General features: G+C 52.4%; 1 pseudogene; it reads right to left on the bottom strand.

The window, feature by feature from the left end:
- Positions 1 to 417: 417 nt before the first annotated feature.
- Positions 418 to 17,394, bottom strand: LOC134057547 (zinc finger protein 664-like; annotated as a pseudogene).
- Between the last annotated feature and the right edge of the window lie 393 nt (positions 17,395 to 17,787).

Below are 17,787 nucleotides of genomic sequence, written 5' to 3' on the forward strand. Positions count from 1 at the left end.
TCCCCTTACCCAGGGCTGTGTCCTTACATGTCCTCACACATCCCCACCCATGTCTTTGTCCTGCCACGTCTCCATCCATGGCCATGTACCCATCCATGTCCACGTCTCCCATTTCCCCACCCATGTCATTGTCCACCACGTGTCCTGATTCATGCCTTAGTACAATGACTTTACCCCGATTTTGGGTGTTTTTAACGACAAAGAGAAATGAAAGAAAATCTAGGCCACGAGGAGCCAGGAGGATGTGGAGCCCCCAGCCGGGTGCCTTCTCAACATAGATGAGTGGCAACACAGATCACCGGAGCTCTGCCCACTGGGGGTCACTGGGGATCATCCAGCACAGATCCTGCCATGGGGGATGGAGCTGGAGCAGCACATGAAGCTTTTCCCACACTCGGGGCACTCACAGAGCTTCTCTTAGCGGAAACTCTGTTGGTGTATGATCAAGTTAGAGTGCTGTGAGAATCTCCTCCCACACTCCCCACACCCGTAGGGCGTCTCCCCGGTGTGGATGCGCCGGTGCCTGACGAGGGTGCAGTTTTGCTTGACGCCCCTCCCACAGTCAGGGCAGCAGAAGGGCCTCTCATCCATGTGAATGCGATAGTGCTTGAGCAGATCAGAACTGCTCTGAAATCTCTTCCAGCACTTATCACACTCAAAGGGCCTCTCCCCTGTGTGGCTCCTTTGGTGGACAGTCAATTCTGAACTTATCCTGAAGCTCTTTCCGCATTCCCCACGTTCATAGGGCCGCTCCCCCGTGTGGATTCTCCAGTGGCAGATGAGGTTGGATTTCTGACTGAAGCTCTTCCCAACTTTTGAGCACTTGTGGGGCTTCTTCCCATCGTGAAGCTGCTCATGGACCACCAGCTCCAAGCTCTGGCCGCGTCTTTCCTCCTGGGATCCCCCTGATCTGCACTTGCAGCCCCTCCTCATGCGGGATCTCCAGGGCTTTTCCTCCCCGTTGGATTGCTGCACCGTGGAGCTGCTCAAAACGGCCTCTTCCACGAGGTTCTGCTGCGGGGATTTGTCCTTCCTGGTCTCCTTCCCCTGCTCCATCGGGCCAAGGTTGGGGAATGGGAAATCCTGGTTTGTGGGAAAACAAGGTCTGAGCACGCTGGGTTTGATGGTCCCTCTGCCCGAGGGCAGCTGGAGAAGCCAGGGCCCCTTGCAGCCTCGGGGAGCCCAGAGCCCGCTCAGCACCAACCTCCCGCACCCCTCCAGGCTGCCGGGGGTCCCCCGGCTCCGGGTCCAGCAAGATCCCTGCCCTGCAAAAAACCCCTCCCGGAGACCCTTCCGCCGACTGATTTGGGACGAGCTTCCCCTCCCAGCTCACCTGCGGAGTCCGAGGGGGGGTGATGCTGCCGCAGCCGAGGGAGTTGCTGCCTGAGGGGAAAACTGCGTGTTTCTGCGGCTGCTACTCTCCCTCCCGTTCTGCCCTGGGGAATTCCAAAGCAGCTGCGCCCGCGGGGTACTGGGAGCGATACTAGGAGCACTGGAAGCGATACTGAGAGCCCCAGAAAGGAATTGGCAGCGCTATCCCTGCCAGGACCGCTCTTACTGGGAGCACTGGCTGCAGCCGGCGGTGGGCGGGGCCACATACAAGGGCATGGTTATGCAAATCCAGAGCGATCGCGCGCTGTAATTGGTGGGAGGGAGGACCGCGGGGTTTCCCCAGTCACGTGAGGATCGACGTGGGGGGGGGGGCTGGGGATGGCGGCGGCGTCGGGTGAGAGGGGACGGGAACCGGGAATGGGGACGGGGAATGGGAACCGGGTTCGGGAACGGGAAGTGTGACTGGGAATGGGGACTTGGAATGGGACGGGGAATGGGACCGGGAATACGGGACAGGAACCGGGAATGAGAGCGGGGATGGGAATATGGGAGCAGGTCAGGGAATGTGGGAGCAGCAAGCAGAGAGAGAATATGGGATGGGGATTAGTGTTCAGAAGTGTTCCAGTGAAACACCCCGGGGCTGTGAGCTCTGCAGCTGGGCCTGCCCTGGGCTGCTGCGGCCCAGGGCCCCAAGGCTGGAGCTGCAGCCTTGCTCCTGTGTCAAGAACAGGAGCCTCGTGCAGGCCCATGGCCCTTGCATGGCCCCACTATGAGGGAGGGCTCTGAGGCACAGGGGTGCTGGCAGGATGGGCTGCTGTGGCCAGCTGGGGGCCTCTGAGCAATGCCCAAAGCCTTGTACTCTCTGCAGCTGGCCAAGGAGAGCAGCAGGGCTGAAGGGTTCATGTGGCACGGCAGCCCCAGCTGTGAAACCCTCGGCCCCCATGGGAGAGGCGGCCCTCAGGAATGGGACTGGGAATACAGGACAGCACTGGGAATGGAACTGGGAATGGGACCAGGAATGGAGACCAAGATCTGGAATGAGACCGGGAATGGGGGTGGGGACTGAGAAAGGGCACCGGGGAACAGGGACTGGAAATAAGGACAGCGACTGGCAATACAGGAATGGGACCGGGAATACAGGGCTGGGACTGGGATTGGAGACAGTGACTGGGAATGGACCCCAAATACGGGACACAAGCGGGAATGGGACCAGGGATGCAAACATGGGTATGGGACAGGGAATATGGAAAGAGCAACCAGAGAGAGAATATGGGATGTGGATTAGGAAGATTGGGAACCTGAGTACGGGAGCAGAACTAGGAATGTGAACTTTGGAACAAGACAGGGACTATAGAAATGGAAGTATGGAACTGGAGCAGAACTGGGAATATGTCAGTGGGAACAGGACAAGGAATATGGGCCTGGGAATTTGGGAAAGGCAACCAGACAGAGAATTCAGGACACTGACAGGGAATGAGACCTCGAATGGGATCCAAACTGGCATGGGAGCAGGAGTGGGGTGACTTGGGAATGGGCTGGGGGCAAGGGAGCTGGCAGCAGGGACAGGGGGATCCTGGACAAGGCACACCAGGGACCGGGATGGGGGGACATGGGGACAGTTCCAGGGCAGGGGGTCCTTGGTCAGCTGCCCCAGAAACTCTGCCAGGGTGTCCCAGTGCCGACAGAGCTGCTGGGCCTGCAGTGCCCAAAGCCCTGAGCAACCCCCAAGTCCCTCTGAGGAACCCTGAAGTCCCACGAACCCAGCATCCCCCACATCCCCTGGAAGATCCCCCCATGTCCCCTTCCACATCTTAGTTCAACATCTTTATTTCTGCCCCAGTTTTGGGTGTTTGGAAAGGACAAAGAGAAATGCAAAGAAAATACAGGTAACGGGGAGCCAGGAGGATGTGGATCCCCCAGCCAGGTGTCTCCCCAACACGGATCAGTGGCACCACAGATCACCAGGACTCTGCCCACCCAGGGTCACTGGAGATCATCCAATGCAGACCCTGCCATGGGGGATGGAGCTGGAGGAACACAGTCTTGGTTTAAAGACAGGTGTCTGCTGAGGAAGACAGGAGCCTCTCTTGAAATGGAAAATGTAAACTCTCTCTCTCTGTTATAACTTTGAGATTAAGGAGCTCTCAGGCAAAGATATGGGAATAGGAATATCAGATTTTTACTGGGAAAATTAAAAGTATAGTAATATTAAAAAGAAAACACTGATAGAGTTAGAATGCAACCTGACACCCTATTGGTCACAGTGTTGGTAGCAGTCTGATTACATGCAGGCTATAGTTTTACTGGAGTGACAGATGTGGTTTTGTTGAAGCAATGATTTTGGAGAAGGGTGTGTTCTTTTTGATTTTTTTTTTTTTTTAAGATTTACTGGTGATGAAGCTGGGCCTGGTCTTTCTGGTCTTTCTCTAGGAATTTAGTGGGAAAAGGTTGCTGTGATATTTCAAATTTTAGATTTTATTTAGGTAGGAAATGCTTGGCTCTTCCCCTTGGGTGGGGCATTTCAAATGGGATGATGTAATTTGATTAATCATGCAGCGAGACTTAATGGCTTATTAACAGAAAATACCTTTGTTATAAATGAGAAAGAAAGTCTCCATATTTAGCAAAATTTAAGTTGCTTTATTTGATATAGACGGAGCAAGCAGCGCTGGGGAACGTGAGGGGTCAGCGCCCACTCCACGCTCTGTCAAACCTTGGTTTGCAGCTCCTTTTTATAGGATGTTTTTCCTCGTAGTAATCAATAACTGTTATTTTTTTTGTTGTCATAATTCTGCCAGGTAAGCGGTGGTGGTCAAAAAAACATCCATGGGACCGCTTGTGAAATCTCTGGACAATTTGTCAAGTAACCATCTGGTTTTGGTAGATAAAGAACAGCAGAAGTGGGAAGTCTGGTCTTAGCAGATAGGTTGCAATTGATTACACAAAGGCAGGAAATCTGATTTTGCAAAATCTTTCAGGCTGTGGGAAATCCTCATTTTGCAAACTGGTATTGAATACAATTTACTAAAAAACACAATATTCATAACAGGGGTATTTAAAGAGAATGATTTAATCATATATATTTTTCTCTATTTTTCTCTATCTAATGTCCATGCTTCATTTCAGACCTAAGTATTCTGGTTTATACAAACCCCACTACTTTTATGATTGACACGAATCTTTTATCAATTATCACACCTTCCTGGACAAAGGATGGGTCCTGAAAGGGGTAAACAAAACTACCCCACCTGGCTTTAACAGCTGGCCTATTAACAGAAGATATTTCCCCCTGCCCCCTGGAGTTATGATGGATGGGTCATGGAAGAGAGAAGGAACACTGCTCCACCTGCTTTTAACAGATGGTGATAGAATATATACTTGTGGTTAACATCTTACATTGCAACCTTAGACTGGCACAAAGCTCTTCTTGCACTCCGGGCACTTGCAGGGCTTCCCTCAGTGGTGCATCTTGGTATCTGGTGAAATGAGAGCTCTGTGAGAAGCTCTTCCCACACTTGGGGCACTCATGGGGCCTGAGACATCACAAGGGGCAGGGCTGTGATGTGCTCTGGTACCTGTGACTGAAGGCTGGTAGGGGGTCTTTTGAGATTCAATGCTTCAGACCCAGGAAGCTGCCAGCCTTCCCAGAGAGAGAGAGTCCTGCAAGGAACTGCCTTCTAGGGGATCTTCTGTCTGTTCTCCTGGCCACTGGATAAGCCTCAGGAAGGGGTAGCTGTGGCCACAAGTCATCAGCTCTGGTCAGTGATTTAATCTCAGCGATTCCAGCTCTGCTTGCAAGGCTTTCCCAGGCTGCCTCAGGGACAGAGAGACGGGAAGCGTCTTATGGCAAATTCCACAAAGATTCCTTTATTATTCAGCAGCTCTGTGAAGGGAGCCAGGAACGACTGCTCCCTAGAGAACTGAGGGAAATAACTGAGGTTTTTATGGGAGAGAGCAAGGGGGAAAGACCAATTGGTTACAAAGGATTAACATGGATACTAGGGCATGGTGGGATAAGAGAAGCTATTCAGTAGCTCACCATGACAAGAAAAGGTGTGCTAACCTAATGAGCATCCTTCTAGGAGGGTTGAGATAAGCTAATCACAGCCCACTCAAGGGAAATTCCTCTAAGGCAAAGCCATGGGCCTCCACATTTGACATCACAAGGAGCAGGGCTGTGATGTGCTCTGGAGCCTGTGACATCACAAGGGGCAGGACTGTGATGTGCTCTGGTGCCTGTGACATCACAAGGAGCAGGGCTGGCTGTGATTTGTTTGGTGCCTGTGAAATCCCAAGGGCAGTGTCACAGTGGGGGCAGCTCTCAATGTCCCCACAGGTCACTCTGTCCAGTGCAGCCGTGCCAGCGGTCACTGCGCACTCGGGGGAGGCTGGGCTGGACGGGGATCGGGGCAGAGACGCCGCCCCCGGGACTGGAGTCTCCCCCTGCCTCTGGGCCCAGCCCCTGGTGGGAGCGCCTTGGGCACAGCACGGGGCTGCTGCTGGGCCAGGGGGAGAGCCCCTGCCAGCTGCCTGGGCCCTTCTGATGCCTGTGCCACATCCCTGTGGCTCCTGTCCCTGCTGCTCCCTGCCACCTTCACTCCCTCCATCAAAGCACCACTCAACCTCTTCACAGTGACCTGTGAAAAGAGAGAAAGAAAGAATGAGAGAAAGGAAGTGTTGTCAGATGACCCTGGCTGGATGGCCGACACCCACCAAAGCTGCTCTCTCACTCCTCTCCAGATACGGACAGGAGACAGAAAACAGAATGAAGGCTTACTGGGTTGAGATAAGGACTGGGACATATCACTTAGCAAATGTCACAATGGGTGAAACAGGTCTGAAATTGGTGATATTAATTGAATTAACTGCTCTCCAAATCAGACCAGGAGAGTGAGAAGTAAGATAACTGTATCTTCTGCCCATCCCTCCCTCTTTCCCAGCTCTGCCTCCTCCCCCAGTGGGTGCAGGGAGATGGGGAATGGGGGTTCTGGTCAGTTCATCACATGTTGTTTCTCCTGCTGCTGCTCAGGGAGAGGAGCCGTTCCCCTGCTGCACCATGGGGTCCCTCCCTGAGACGCTTCTCCATGAACTTCTCCAAGGTGAGTTCATCTCAGGGACAGCAGTTCTTCATAAACTGCTGCAATGTGGGTCACGTTCCTATGGGCTCGCAAGTCCTACCAGGACCCTGCTCCAGCGTGGGCTTCTCTCTCCACGGGTTGCTGGTCCCTGCCAGGTCCCTGCTCCAGCACGGGTTTCTCATGGGGTCACAGCCTCCACTCAGGCGTCCCCCTGCTCTGGCATGGGCCCCTCCAGGCGCTGCAGGTGCACCTCTGCACTCTGTGCCCTCCATGGGCTGCAGGGGCCCAGCTGCCTCACCAGGGACTGCACCACGGAATCTCAGGGCAATCAGCTCCAGCACCTGCAGTAGCTCCTGCCCCTCCTCCTGCCCTGCCCTGGCTGTGTGCACAGTTGTTCCTCTCATGTTCTCGCCCTGCTCTTCCCTGGCCACAGTTACAACTGCACGAGAACTGCTTTTCTTCAGTCTGTTTTCCCAAAGGTGTTCCCACCATTTCTACCTGGCCCAGCCTTGGCCAGCGGCCGGTCCGTCCTGGAGCCGGCTGGCGTTGACTCTGCAGGACATGGAGGAGCAGGTGCTTCCAGCAGCCTCTCACAGAAGGTGCTTCTAGAGACCCCCCCATACCAAAACCTGGCCTGGCAAACCTAGTATAAGTGTGGTAGGGTTTTTATTACCATGATTAATTCTTATTATTGCTATTAGCTCTATTATTGCTATCAATAGTACAGTTATTCTTAGTTGTGTTACAATTAGTACAGGTATTTTTAGTCTTTTTGACTATTAATCGTTGCTTTATTAGACATCAGAATAAAAGTTCTTAATTGCAAGTAGAAGGTAGGAGTTTGGCAGCTGCTCTCCCTGCCCTATTCTGTGTCATTGCTGCGTGTGAAGCGGCAGCTGCCAGGACCCCCCATTTCCCTGGTTTGGGAAATTGGATGGCATTGCTCACATGTCAGAAAGAGAGGCCTGATTCCAATTAAATGCATTGCCTGAGCTCTTGTAGTCGCAATGCTCAAAGCTTGTTTTCTAACGTTGCTGACTTGCTCAGCTTCTGTTCATATTTGCGATTTTGGACCAAAATGTTGTCAGATGTGATTTTGCAAGGTTTTCTGTAATGAGCTGTCTGTTTTGCTCTTGGATTTCTTAATGGTGGGTCAGAACGGAATGCAGCATTTTGGGTGGGAGCCCTTCAGTCTGATCTGGGACTGTCTGAGCAGCAGCTGGTTTTGCACCTGTAAGCAGAGATAGCAAAGATTGCATGAAGTGAATATTGTGCCCGGTTGCGGAAGCCGTAGCGCCCGGCGAGCGCGGGGCAGCTGCCGGGATCTTCGGGGCACGGAGGAGCCGCAGATGGACATTGCAAGTGGCTTCTTCGGGGCAGGATTTTGTCCCGATGCGGGGGAATTGCCACGGACTGGGCGGGCTGGGGCCTCTGCCGAGCGCCGCCGCCTTTCCCCGGGAGCCCCCGGGCAGAGCTCTGTGCTCAGGGCCGAGGGCCAGGCACCTGCTCGGCGGCTCCGAGACGGCAGAGTTTTGGGGGTGCCGCTGTTGGGGGCAGTGCCGGGGGAGTTGCCCCGGGCTGGAGACTCAAGGGCGCTGAGGATGGCGAGCACCCAGTCCATGTGGCATGGGACAGCTGCGGACATGCCTGGGGGGCAACCTGTGTGGGGGCTGAGGAGGTTTAAGAAGTCGGAGAGGATTGGAGGAGGGGGAAGGCACCCAAAAATGTACCAGAAGCAAGAAGGTGCCTGAATTTAGGGGAAAGGATGGAAAATGGGGGAAAGGATCCAAAAGATGAGGAAGGGAAGCAAAATAAGGGGAAAGGAAACAAAATAAATGGTAAAGACTCAAAAGAGGGGGAAAGACACAAAATAGGGGATAAAGTATCCAGAATAGGGAGAAAGTATCCAAAATAAGGGGGGAAGACCCAAAATCCAAGGAGAAAAGGTTTCATGGGGTGTCACAACTGTCATGGCGTGTCCCTACGTGTGCTGGGGTGGGTGCAGACACTCAGCACCAGGAGCAGCCACGGAAACATCCTGAGGGACACAGGGAGACTCTGCAGGACATGGGCTGGGGACCTTGGAGTATCAGGCCCCGCCAGGGGCGGAGGACAGGAACATAGGAGGAGACATGGGGGCACATGGAAGGGGACAGGGACACACAGAGGTAATGGCCACAGTGGGGGATGAGGACAAATGGAGGGGAAGGGACACAGTGCCACCAGGACACACAGCAGGGGACAACATTGCCACACCTGTGGGGACACTGCCACTAGGACACCACTGGTGACACCCTGCATGGGACACTGCTGGTGGCCCTGACACTTGCGCTGTCCTCAGAGGTGGTTGGGCTCCCCTGAGGGTGGTGGCCCTGGTACACTGTGGTGGCTGTCACTTGCTTCCACACACCTTGTCACCAACTGAACAAGCCCTGACAACAACTTGTCGACAACCCTCCCGCCCTGGTGGATGGTGACATTCAGCTGGGATACTGCAGCAGTGATGGTGGGAATGTGGTGGCAGGAACTGCATTAGGCAGTGCTTTGCCATGGCTGAGATGAAGGTGCTGGTGGCATTGATGCTGTCCCAGTTCGTGTCCCCACCCATGTCCATGTACCTTCATGTCCCCAGCTAGGTCTGTGTCCCCATCCATGTCTATGTCCCCATGAAAGGCTGTGTCCCCTCACGTCCCCATCCATGACCTCACCCATGTCCTTGTCTGCCACATCTCCCCATCCATGCCTTACTTCAACATTTTATTTTAACCCCAGTTACAGGGCTTTCAAAGGAATGAACAGAAACCTTTTTGTTTCAAGGCCAAAACAAAAGGATTTACATGACCCTGCTGGCAGAGCAACCACATGCTTGGCTGGGTGGGAAGAACCCTTTTTGAAGGGGTTTCCACCCCACCATCTCCAAAATTGTGGGGTTTGCCCCAATATGTTCCCATTGGCTGTGGAAGATGCCCATGAGCCAGAAAGGATTAAAATGATGGATTTCTATTGGAGAAGACCTCCAAGGCCATTCAGTGTTGCTTGATGCCACCAGAAGATGCAAAGAGTGAGATTTTTCTCGGGTCAGAAGTCGACAAACGTGCTCTTCACAATGGATTTCTGATGTTGATCTGTGGATATGTCCAGGTGCTCAAGGGAAGCCAGGAGGATGAAGAGCCGCCCAGCCAGGTGTCTTCCTAACATGGATCACCGGGGCTCTGCCCACCAGGGGTCACTCGGCATCATCCAGCACAGATCCTGCCATGGAGAATGGAGCTGGAGCAGCACATGAAGCTCTTCCTGCACTTGATTTGCAGGGCTTCCCTTAGTGGTGCCTCCATTGGTGTTTGGTCAGGTGAGAGCTCTGTTGTACTGGTTTGGAAAGCAAAACCAGTGAGACTTCAAGTCAGTAATACAATTTTTAATAGGGAAGAGAAAAAAAAAAAAGAAGAAAAAAACAAAATACATGCAATAATAAAAATAAAACCACTGACAGAGTCAGAATACAACCTGATACCCTGTCAGTCAGGGTGCTGGTGCAGTTTTCCTCCAAAGGGTCCAGCGATGATGTGGATAAGGACCTGGTTCTTCCTCTGGAATCCAGTGGAGAAAGGCTGCCTTTGGCGTTCTAAACCTCAGTTTTTATCTAGGTAGGAAAGGCTTGGCTCATCCTCCTGGCTGGAGCATCTCCCAATGGGATGAAGTAATCTTATCAGTTCTATAGTAGGACTCAATGGCCCATTAACAGAAGATACTTCCCACAGAGATAAGGATGATCACCCTTATCAGTGATGGCCCATCAACAGAAGACATTTCCCACAGAGATAAGGGTGATCACACTTCTCAGATGGTAATAGAATATGTATGTTGTATTGTAAACCAGGACATAATCCACCCCTTATTCTATTACCATCTACATTATACCCAAACCAATACCCTATATATTTACATATAATACAGAATGAAACCCTACACACAGTTCTCTCTTAAAATAAGGTTTCCTTGCGGTACACAGCGGGTTTCTCCATCTTTCTGCATTACCCACCAAGTGTAACCAGGTCCTTGAGCAAAAACAATCCCACTGATTGGTTTGCCTTTGCCTGTGGTGGGATTGATCCAAACAGTCTTTCCTAAAATACCTTTCATGTGTACCACAGGGATTTTGTCTCCATCCACTGTGTGCAGGGGTTCAGATTGGGCAGGACCGGCTCGATTGATGGACCCTCTGGTGTTGACCATCCAGGTGGCTTTTGCCAAGTTCATTTCCCAATTTCTGAAGGTTCCCCCACCGAGTGCCTTCAGGGTAGTTTTAAGGAGTCCATTGCACCGTTCAACTTTCCCGGCAGCTGGTGCGTGGTAAGGGATATGATATATCCATTCAATACCATGTTCTCTGGCCCAGGTGTTGATAAGGCTGTTCTTGAAATGGGTTCCGTTGTCTGACTCAATTCTTTCGGGGGTACCATGCCTCCAAAGGACTTGTTTTTCTAGGCCCAAGATGGTGTTGCGGGCAGTAGCATGAGGCACAGGGTAGGTTTCCAACCATCCTGTGGTTGCTTCCACCATGGTCAGTACGTAGCGCTTGCCTTGGCGGGTTTGGGGAAGGGTGATGTAGTCAATTTGCCAGGCTTCCCCATACCTGTACTTTGACCATCGTCCACCGTACCACAGAGGCTTCACCCGCTTGGCCTGTTTGATTGTGGCACAGGTCTCACAGTTCTGGATGACCTGTGAGATGCTGTCCATAGTAAGGTCCACCCCTCGGTCACGGGCCCATCGGTATGTTGCATCTCTCCCCTGATGACCAGAGGCATCATGGGCCCAACGAGCTAGGAATAATTCTCCCTTGTGCTGCCAGTCTAGATCCACTTGTGATATTTTTACCTTGGCAGCTCGGTCCACCTGCTCGTTGTTGTGATGCTCTTCATTAGCTCGACTCTTAGGTACATGCGCATCCACATGTCGAACCTTCACGGTTAGCTTCTTTACTCGGGTGGCAATGTCCTGCCAAATCTCAGCAGCCCAGATGGGTTTCCCTCTGCGCTGCCAGTTGGCCTTTTTCCAGCGATCCAACCATCCCCACAGAGCATTAGCTACCATCCATGAGTCAGTGTAGAGATAGAGCTTTGACCACTTCTCCCGTTCGGCAATATCTAAAGCCAGCTGGATGGCTTTTAACTCTGCAACCTGACTTGATCCACCTTGTCCCTCGGTAGCTTGTGCAACTTGTCGTGTGGGGCTCCATACTGCAGCTTTCCATTTTCGGTTAGTGCCTACAACTCGGCAGGAACCATCAGTGAAGAGGGCATATCGTCTTTCAGTCTCCGGTAGCTCATTGTATGGTGGGGCTTCCTCGGCACATGCCACTTGCTCCTCCTCTTCAGAAGATAACCCAAAAGTCTCACCTTCCGGCCAGTTTGTAATTATTTCCAGAATCCCAGGGCGATTCGGATTTCCAATACGGGCGCGCTGAGTGAGGAGGGCAATCCATTTGCTCCATGTAGTGTCAGTGGCATGATGTGTGGAAGGAACCTTTCCCTTGAACATCCAGCCCAGTACCGGTAGTCGAGGTGCTAGAAGCAGCTGTGTTTCAGTGCCAATTACTTCAGAGGCTGCTTGAACTCCTTCATAGGCAGCCAAAATTTCTTTCTCTGTGGGAGTGTAGTTGTTTTCAGACCCTTTGTAGCTTCTGCTCCAGAATCCCAGTGGTCGACCCCGAGTCTCACCAGGTACCTTCTGCCAAAGGCTCCAGGATAGACCATGATTTCCAGCTGCAGAGTAGAGCACGTTCTTTACCTCTGGTCCTGTCCTGACTGGACCAAGGGCTACCGCATGAGCGATCTCTTGCTTGATCTGGGTGAAGGCTTGCTGTTGTTCAGGGCCCCAGTGGAAATCATTCTTCTTGCGGGTAACCAGGTAGAGAGGGCTCACAATCTGGCTGTACTCAGGGATGTGCATTCTCCAAAAGCTTATGGCACCTAGGAAAGCTTGTGTTTCCTTCTTGTTGGTTGGTGGAGACATAGCGGTGATCTTGTTAATTACCTCTGTTGGGATCTGACGACGTCCATCTTGCCATTTGACTCCTAGAAACTGAATTTCCTGAGCTGGTCCCTTTACCTTACTTTGCTTAATGGCAAAACCAGCCTTCAGCAGAATCTGAATAATCTTCTCTCCTTTCTCGAAGACTTCCCCTGCTGTGCTCCCCCATACAATGATGTCATCGATATACTGTAGATGTTCAGGAGCCTCACCCTTTTCCAGTGCAGCCTGGATCAGTCCATGGCAGATGGTGGGACTGTGTTTCCACCCCTGGGGCAGTCGGTTCCAGGTGTACTGCACCCCCCTCCAGGTGAAAGCAAACTGAGGCCTGCACTCTGCTGCCAGAGGAATGGAGAAAAATGCATTGGCAATGTCAATGGTGGCGTACCACTTTGCTGCCTTGGACTCCAGCTCGTACTGAAGTTCCAGCATATCTGGCACGGCAGCGCTCAGCGGTGGAGTCACTTCATTCAATGCACGATAGTCCACAGTCAATCTCCATTCTCCATCAGACTTGCGCACAGGCCAGATGGGGCTGTTGAAGGGTGAGTGGGTTTTGCTGACCACCCCTTGGCTTTCCAGTTTACGAATCATCTCATGGATGGAAGTCACAGAGTCTCTGTCGGTACGGTATTGCCGACGGTGTACTGTTGTTGTGGCGATTGGTACCTGTTGCTCTTCAACTCTCAATAGTCCCACAGCAGAGGGGTCATCTGAGAAACCAGGTAAGGTATTCAGTTTTCTGATGTCTTCTGTCTCTACAGAAGCTATCCCAAAAGCCCAGCGATATCCCTTTGGGTCTTTGAAATACCCATTTCGAAGATAGTCTATGCCGAGGATGCATGGGGCCTCTGGGCCAGTCACGATGGGGTGTTTCTGCCACCCTTTCCCAGTTAAACTCACTTTGGCCTCTACTACAGTCAGCTCCTGGGATCCTCCTGTTACCCCAGAAATAGAGATTGACTCTTCTCCTACATACCTTGATGGCATCAGGGTACACTGGGCGCCGGTGTCAACCAAAGCCTTATGTTTTTGTGGGTCGGATGTGCCAGGCCATCGGATCCACACAGTCCAGTAGATCCGATTGTCCCTCTCCTCTACCTGGCTAGAGGCAGGGCTCCTCTATTCCTGGTCTTGGTACACGTTGCTCTCTTCCTGTAGATAGGTTCTTGAGGTCCCTTCAAGAGGATCAGTCATATCATCGTTCTGATACTGTTTGGAGTTCTGTGCACGAGAGACTGGAGCAGCGTTGACTCTAGGTGAGCTTCTTATGTTCGGTGTCCCTCTTTTCAGTTCACGTACCCGGGCTGCTAAGGAGGAGGTGGGTTTTCTATCCCACTTCCTCATGTCTTCTCCATGCTCCTGAAGGAAAAACCAGAGGTTACCTCGTGGAGTGTGTCCTTTCTCCCTGGCTGGGAAACGCCGGCTCCTAATGGCAGAGACTCTTGTTGGTTCTGGTAAGATCTGGTAGTTTTCTGCCTTAAGTTCTTTTTTAAGCTTCTGATGGCCCTCTTCAATCAAGCTCCGGACTTGCTCAACCAGCCTTGTTTCCACGGTTGAGACATGGGTACGAAATGGGGCAGTGACAGTGTCCTCATAAATTCTTAGTTTATTGGCCAAGACGCCTACCATGTCCTCACCTTCCCTCCATTGCAGCGTTGCCAGGTAACGGGAGTATATCTCTGGTCCAAGCCGTGCGAATCTCAACCACATCTGTGAGGTGCACCGGACACAGTCTGGGCTCTTAGGAAATCTCTCATCTTCTGAGAAAATGATCTCCAGCACAGCCAATTCCCTCAGGCATCGGATACCTTGTTCCATTGTGCTCCATTTTCCTTGGTGCACCTGGAGATCTTCTTTACAAAGGTATCTGTCCTTCACACTTGTCAACAGTCGCCGCCAGAGGCTGAGGGTTTCTTGGGTTTTCCCGATCCCCTGGTCAATGACCACATCCCGGGACAGAGATCCCAGTTGCCTGGCCTCACTTCCATCCAGAACTGTGTCATTGGCTGCAGCGTCCCAGATGCGGAGCAGCCAGGTCAGGATGGACTCGTTTGCCTGGCGGGTGAATTCCCTCCGCAGGTCACGCAGCTCACCCAGGGATAGAGAGCGAGTGATGATTTCTGGCTCTGTCTCTTCTGCTGGGTGCAAAGGTCCTGCCACGTCCTCATCAGTGACTATGCGAACTGATTTGCTCTTTGATTTCTTCTTCTGAACGGGGGCAACTGCTACTGGTCTGGGCTGTTCTGGTTCGGTGACAGTTTGTGTGGAGATGCTGGTGGCACTTTTGGTTCCTTCTTCCTGGATAAAAGTCTGTGTAGAGACGGATGCTGTTGCTTTTCTTTTGGCTCTTTTCTCCTTTGTGACAGTCTGTGCAGACATGGACGCAGTAGATTTGTTTCTTTTTTCCTCTTCCTCAAGAATACGCTGCACTATACCATGTAGTGTTTTGTTTCTAAGCATGTTGCAGGCTGTGAAGGCTGTGCAGAGAAGACAAAGCAGAACTAACAACAATATTATGCTGTCCTTGGCATCCAGAGAGAACTCAACATTTCCAAAAACTGCTGTGCCATGCCTGAAAGATTGGAAAAAATCATCCTTTTCCCCTCCCCCCAGGGGCTGGGTGCGATTGTTGAGACCGCAGATGTAGCAGCCTAGACTAGGACAAACAAACAAAGTTGAGTATATATTCCGAATGATGTTCATTGCCTCAGAGGTTATCATGCAATAGACATAATAGACCAATAAAGCAATTTTTATACCATACCCTGGTCTACACAGGAGCATTACAACCGGCAGATAGTTCCCCATGTGCGGAAAAATATAGAGAGTAAGATATAAAACCCACGTAAGCATGTTGAGAATCATGGTGAATAGGTGGCTGGCAAAATTCAAAATTGTAATGCTGACTTTTTTCTCAGTACCTTCTTGCCCCACGTTGGGCGCCAATAAATGTACTGGTTTGGAAAGCAAAACCAGTGAGACTTCAAGTCAGTAATACAATTTTTAATAGGGAAGAGAAAAAAAAAAAAGAAGAAAAAAACAAAATACATGCAATAATAAAAATAAAACCACTGACAGAGTCAGAATACAACCTGATACCCTGTCAGTCAGGGTGCTGGTGCAGTTTTCCTCCAAAGGGTCCAGCGATGATGTGGATAAGGACCTGGTTCTTCCTCTGGAATCCAGTGGAGAAAGGCTGCCTTTGGCGTTCTAAACCTCAGTTTTTATCTAGGTAGGAAAGGCTTGGCTCATCCTCCTGGCTGGAGCATCTCCCAATGGGATGAAGTAATCTTATCAGTTCTATAGTAGGACTCAATGGCCCATTAACAGAAGATACTTCCCACAGAGATAAGGATGATCACCCTTATCAGTGATGGCCCATCAACAGAAGACATTTCCCACAGAGATAAGGGTGATCACACTTCTCAGATGGTAATAGAATATGTATGTTGTATTGTAAACCAGGACATCTGTGAAAAGCTCTTCCCACACTCAGAACACTCATAGGGCCTCTTCCCCAGTGTGGATGCGCCGGTGGGTGACGAGGTTGGAGTTGTGCCTGAAGCCCTTCCCGCAGTCGGGGCAGCAGAAGGGCCTCTCCTCTATGTGAATGCGCTGGTGCAGGAGGAGACTGGAGCTGGTCAGAAACCTATTGCTGCATTTATCACACTCATGGGGCTGTTCCCCTGTGTGGATCCTTTGGTGGACAATCAGTTCAGAGCTTGTCCTGAAGCACTTCCCACACTGCCCACACTCATAGGGCATCTCCCCAGTGTGGATGCGCCTGTGGGAGACAAGGCGGGAGTTGTATTTGAAGCCCTTCCCACAGTCAGGGTAGCGGAAGGGCCTCTCTTCTGTGTGAATCCGCTGATGCATGAGGAGATTGGAGCTGGTCTGAAACCTCTTCCTGCGTATGTCACATTCATAGGGCCTCTCCCCAGTGTGGATCATCTGGTGGCGCATCAGTTTGAATCTCATACTGAAGCTCTTTCCACACTCCCCACACTCATAGGGCCGTTCCCCCATGTGGATTCTCCAGTGGCAGATCAGGGAGGATCTCTTGCTGAAGCTCTTCCCACAATTTGAACACTTGTGGGGCTTATCCGCATCATGAAGATGCTCATGGAACCCCAGCTCTGAGCTCTGGCTGCAGCTCTGTCCGGTTCTTTGGCCCTGGTTCTCCTCCTCGGATACCCAAGAACTGTGTTTGCAGCCCATCCTCATGTGGGATCTCCCGGGCTTTTCCTCCTCGCTGGTTTCCTGCGCAATGGAGCTGCTCCAAACAGCCTCTTCCACAAGGTTCTGCTGCAGGGATTTGTCCTCCCTGGTCTCCATCCTCACCTCCTTGTCTAGAGGGGGAAGGACAAGGAGAAGATGGGATTTGCCTCTGTTCCAGAGGGAGGGGGAAGGAGATCCCCCCAGCATGTCCCTGGCAGGACGGCGTCGGCAGCGGGGCTGTCCTGCAGCCGGGGGCCGTGCTGGGCTGGGAGATGGAGCAGGACAGAGGGTGAAAGGGGCAGGGACTTCCTCCTCACCTGCCTGGGGCTCCGGGGGCATGTTCTTCTTCCTCACGGCCTCCTCCTCCATCGGGCCAAGGTTTAGGAATGGGAAATCCATTTCTGGGGGAAAACAAGGGTTGAGCGCGTTGGGTTTATGTTCCTGCGGGCCAAGTTCAGCTGGACAAGCCAGTGCCCCTTTCAGCCTCAGAGAGCCTGGGGCCGCTTATCACCAACCTCCCACACCCCTCCAGGCTGCCGGGGGTCCCCCGGCTCCGGGATCGCCCCTCTGCGCTCTCCCCGCTCCGGGGTTCCCGCATTCCCCCACGGCTCTCCCGGATATCCCCAGAACCGATCTCGCCCCCTCTCCGCCAGAACGAGCGATCGCAATGTGGGACCCGCCAAGATCCCTCCCGGGGCATTTCCGGCTGAGCTTCGGGGTCCTGCAAGATCCAAACATCTCCTGCCCCACAAATAAACCTCCAGGAGACCTCCCCACGATGGATTTGGGGCGAGCTCCCCCTCCCAGCTCACCTGCGGCTTCCGGGGGGAGGGGTGATGCCGGGGAAGTCGGGGAAGCTGCGGCCTAGAGCGGGCGAGCGAGTGAGCCGCTCGGTTCTGCTGCTGCTCTTCCTTCCACTACTCTTCTTCCTTCCGCTCCTCCTCCCCCAGCCCGGCCCGGCCCGGTGCCGACGCGCAAAAGCAGCCGCGCTCCGCCCTGGGGGATTGCAAAGCGGTTGCGCCCCGCGCGGCACTGGGAAGTGATACTGGGAGCACTGGTAACGATCCTGACAGCACCTAGAAGCAACTGGGAGCGCTCTCCCTGCCAGTACCGCTCTTACTGG

Source organism: Cinclus cinclus, unplaced genomic scaffold (genome assembly GCF_963662255.1).
Source record: "Cinclus cinclus unplaced genomic scaffold, bCinCin1.1 SCAFFOLD_249, whole genome shotgun sequence".
Taxonomy (NCBI): domain Eukaryota; kingdom Metazoa; phylum Chordata; class Aves; order Passeriformes; family Cinclidae; genus Cinclus; species Cinclus cinclus.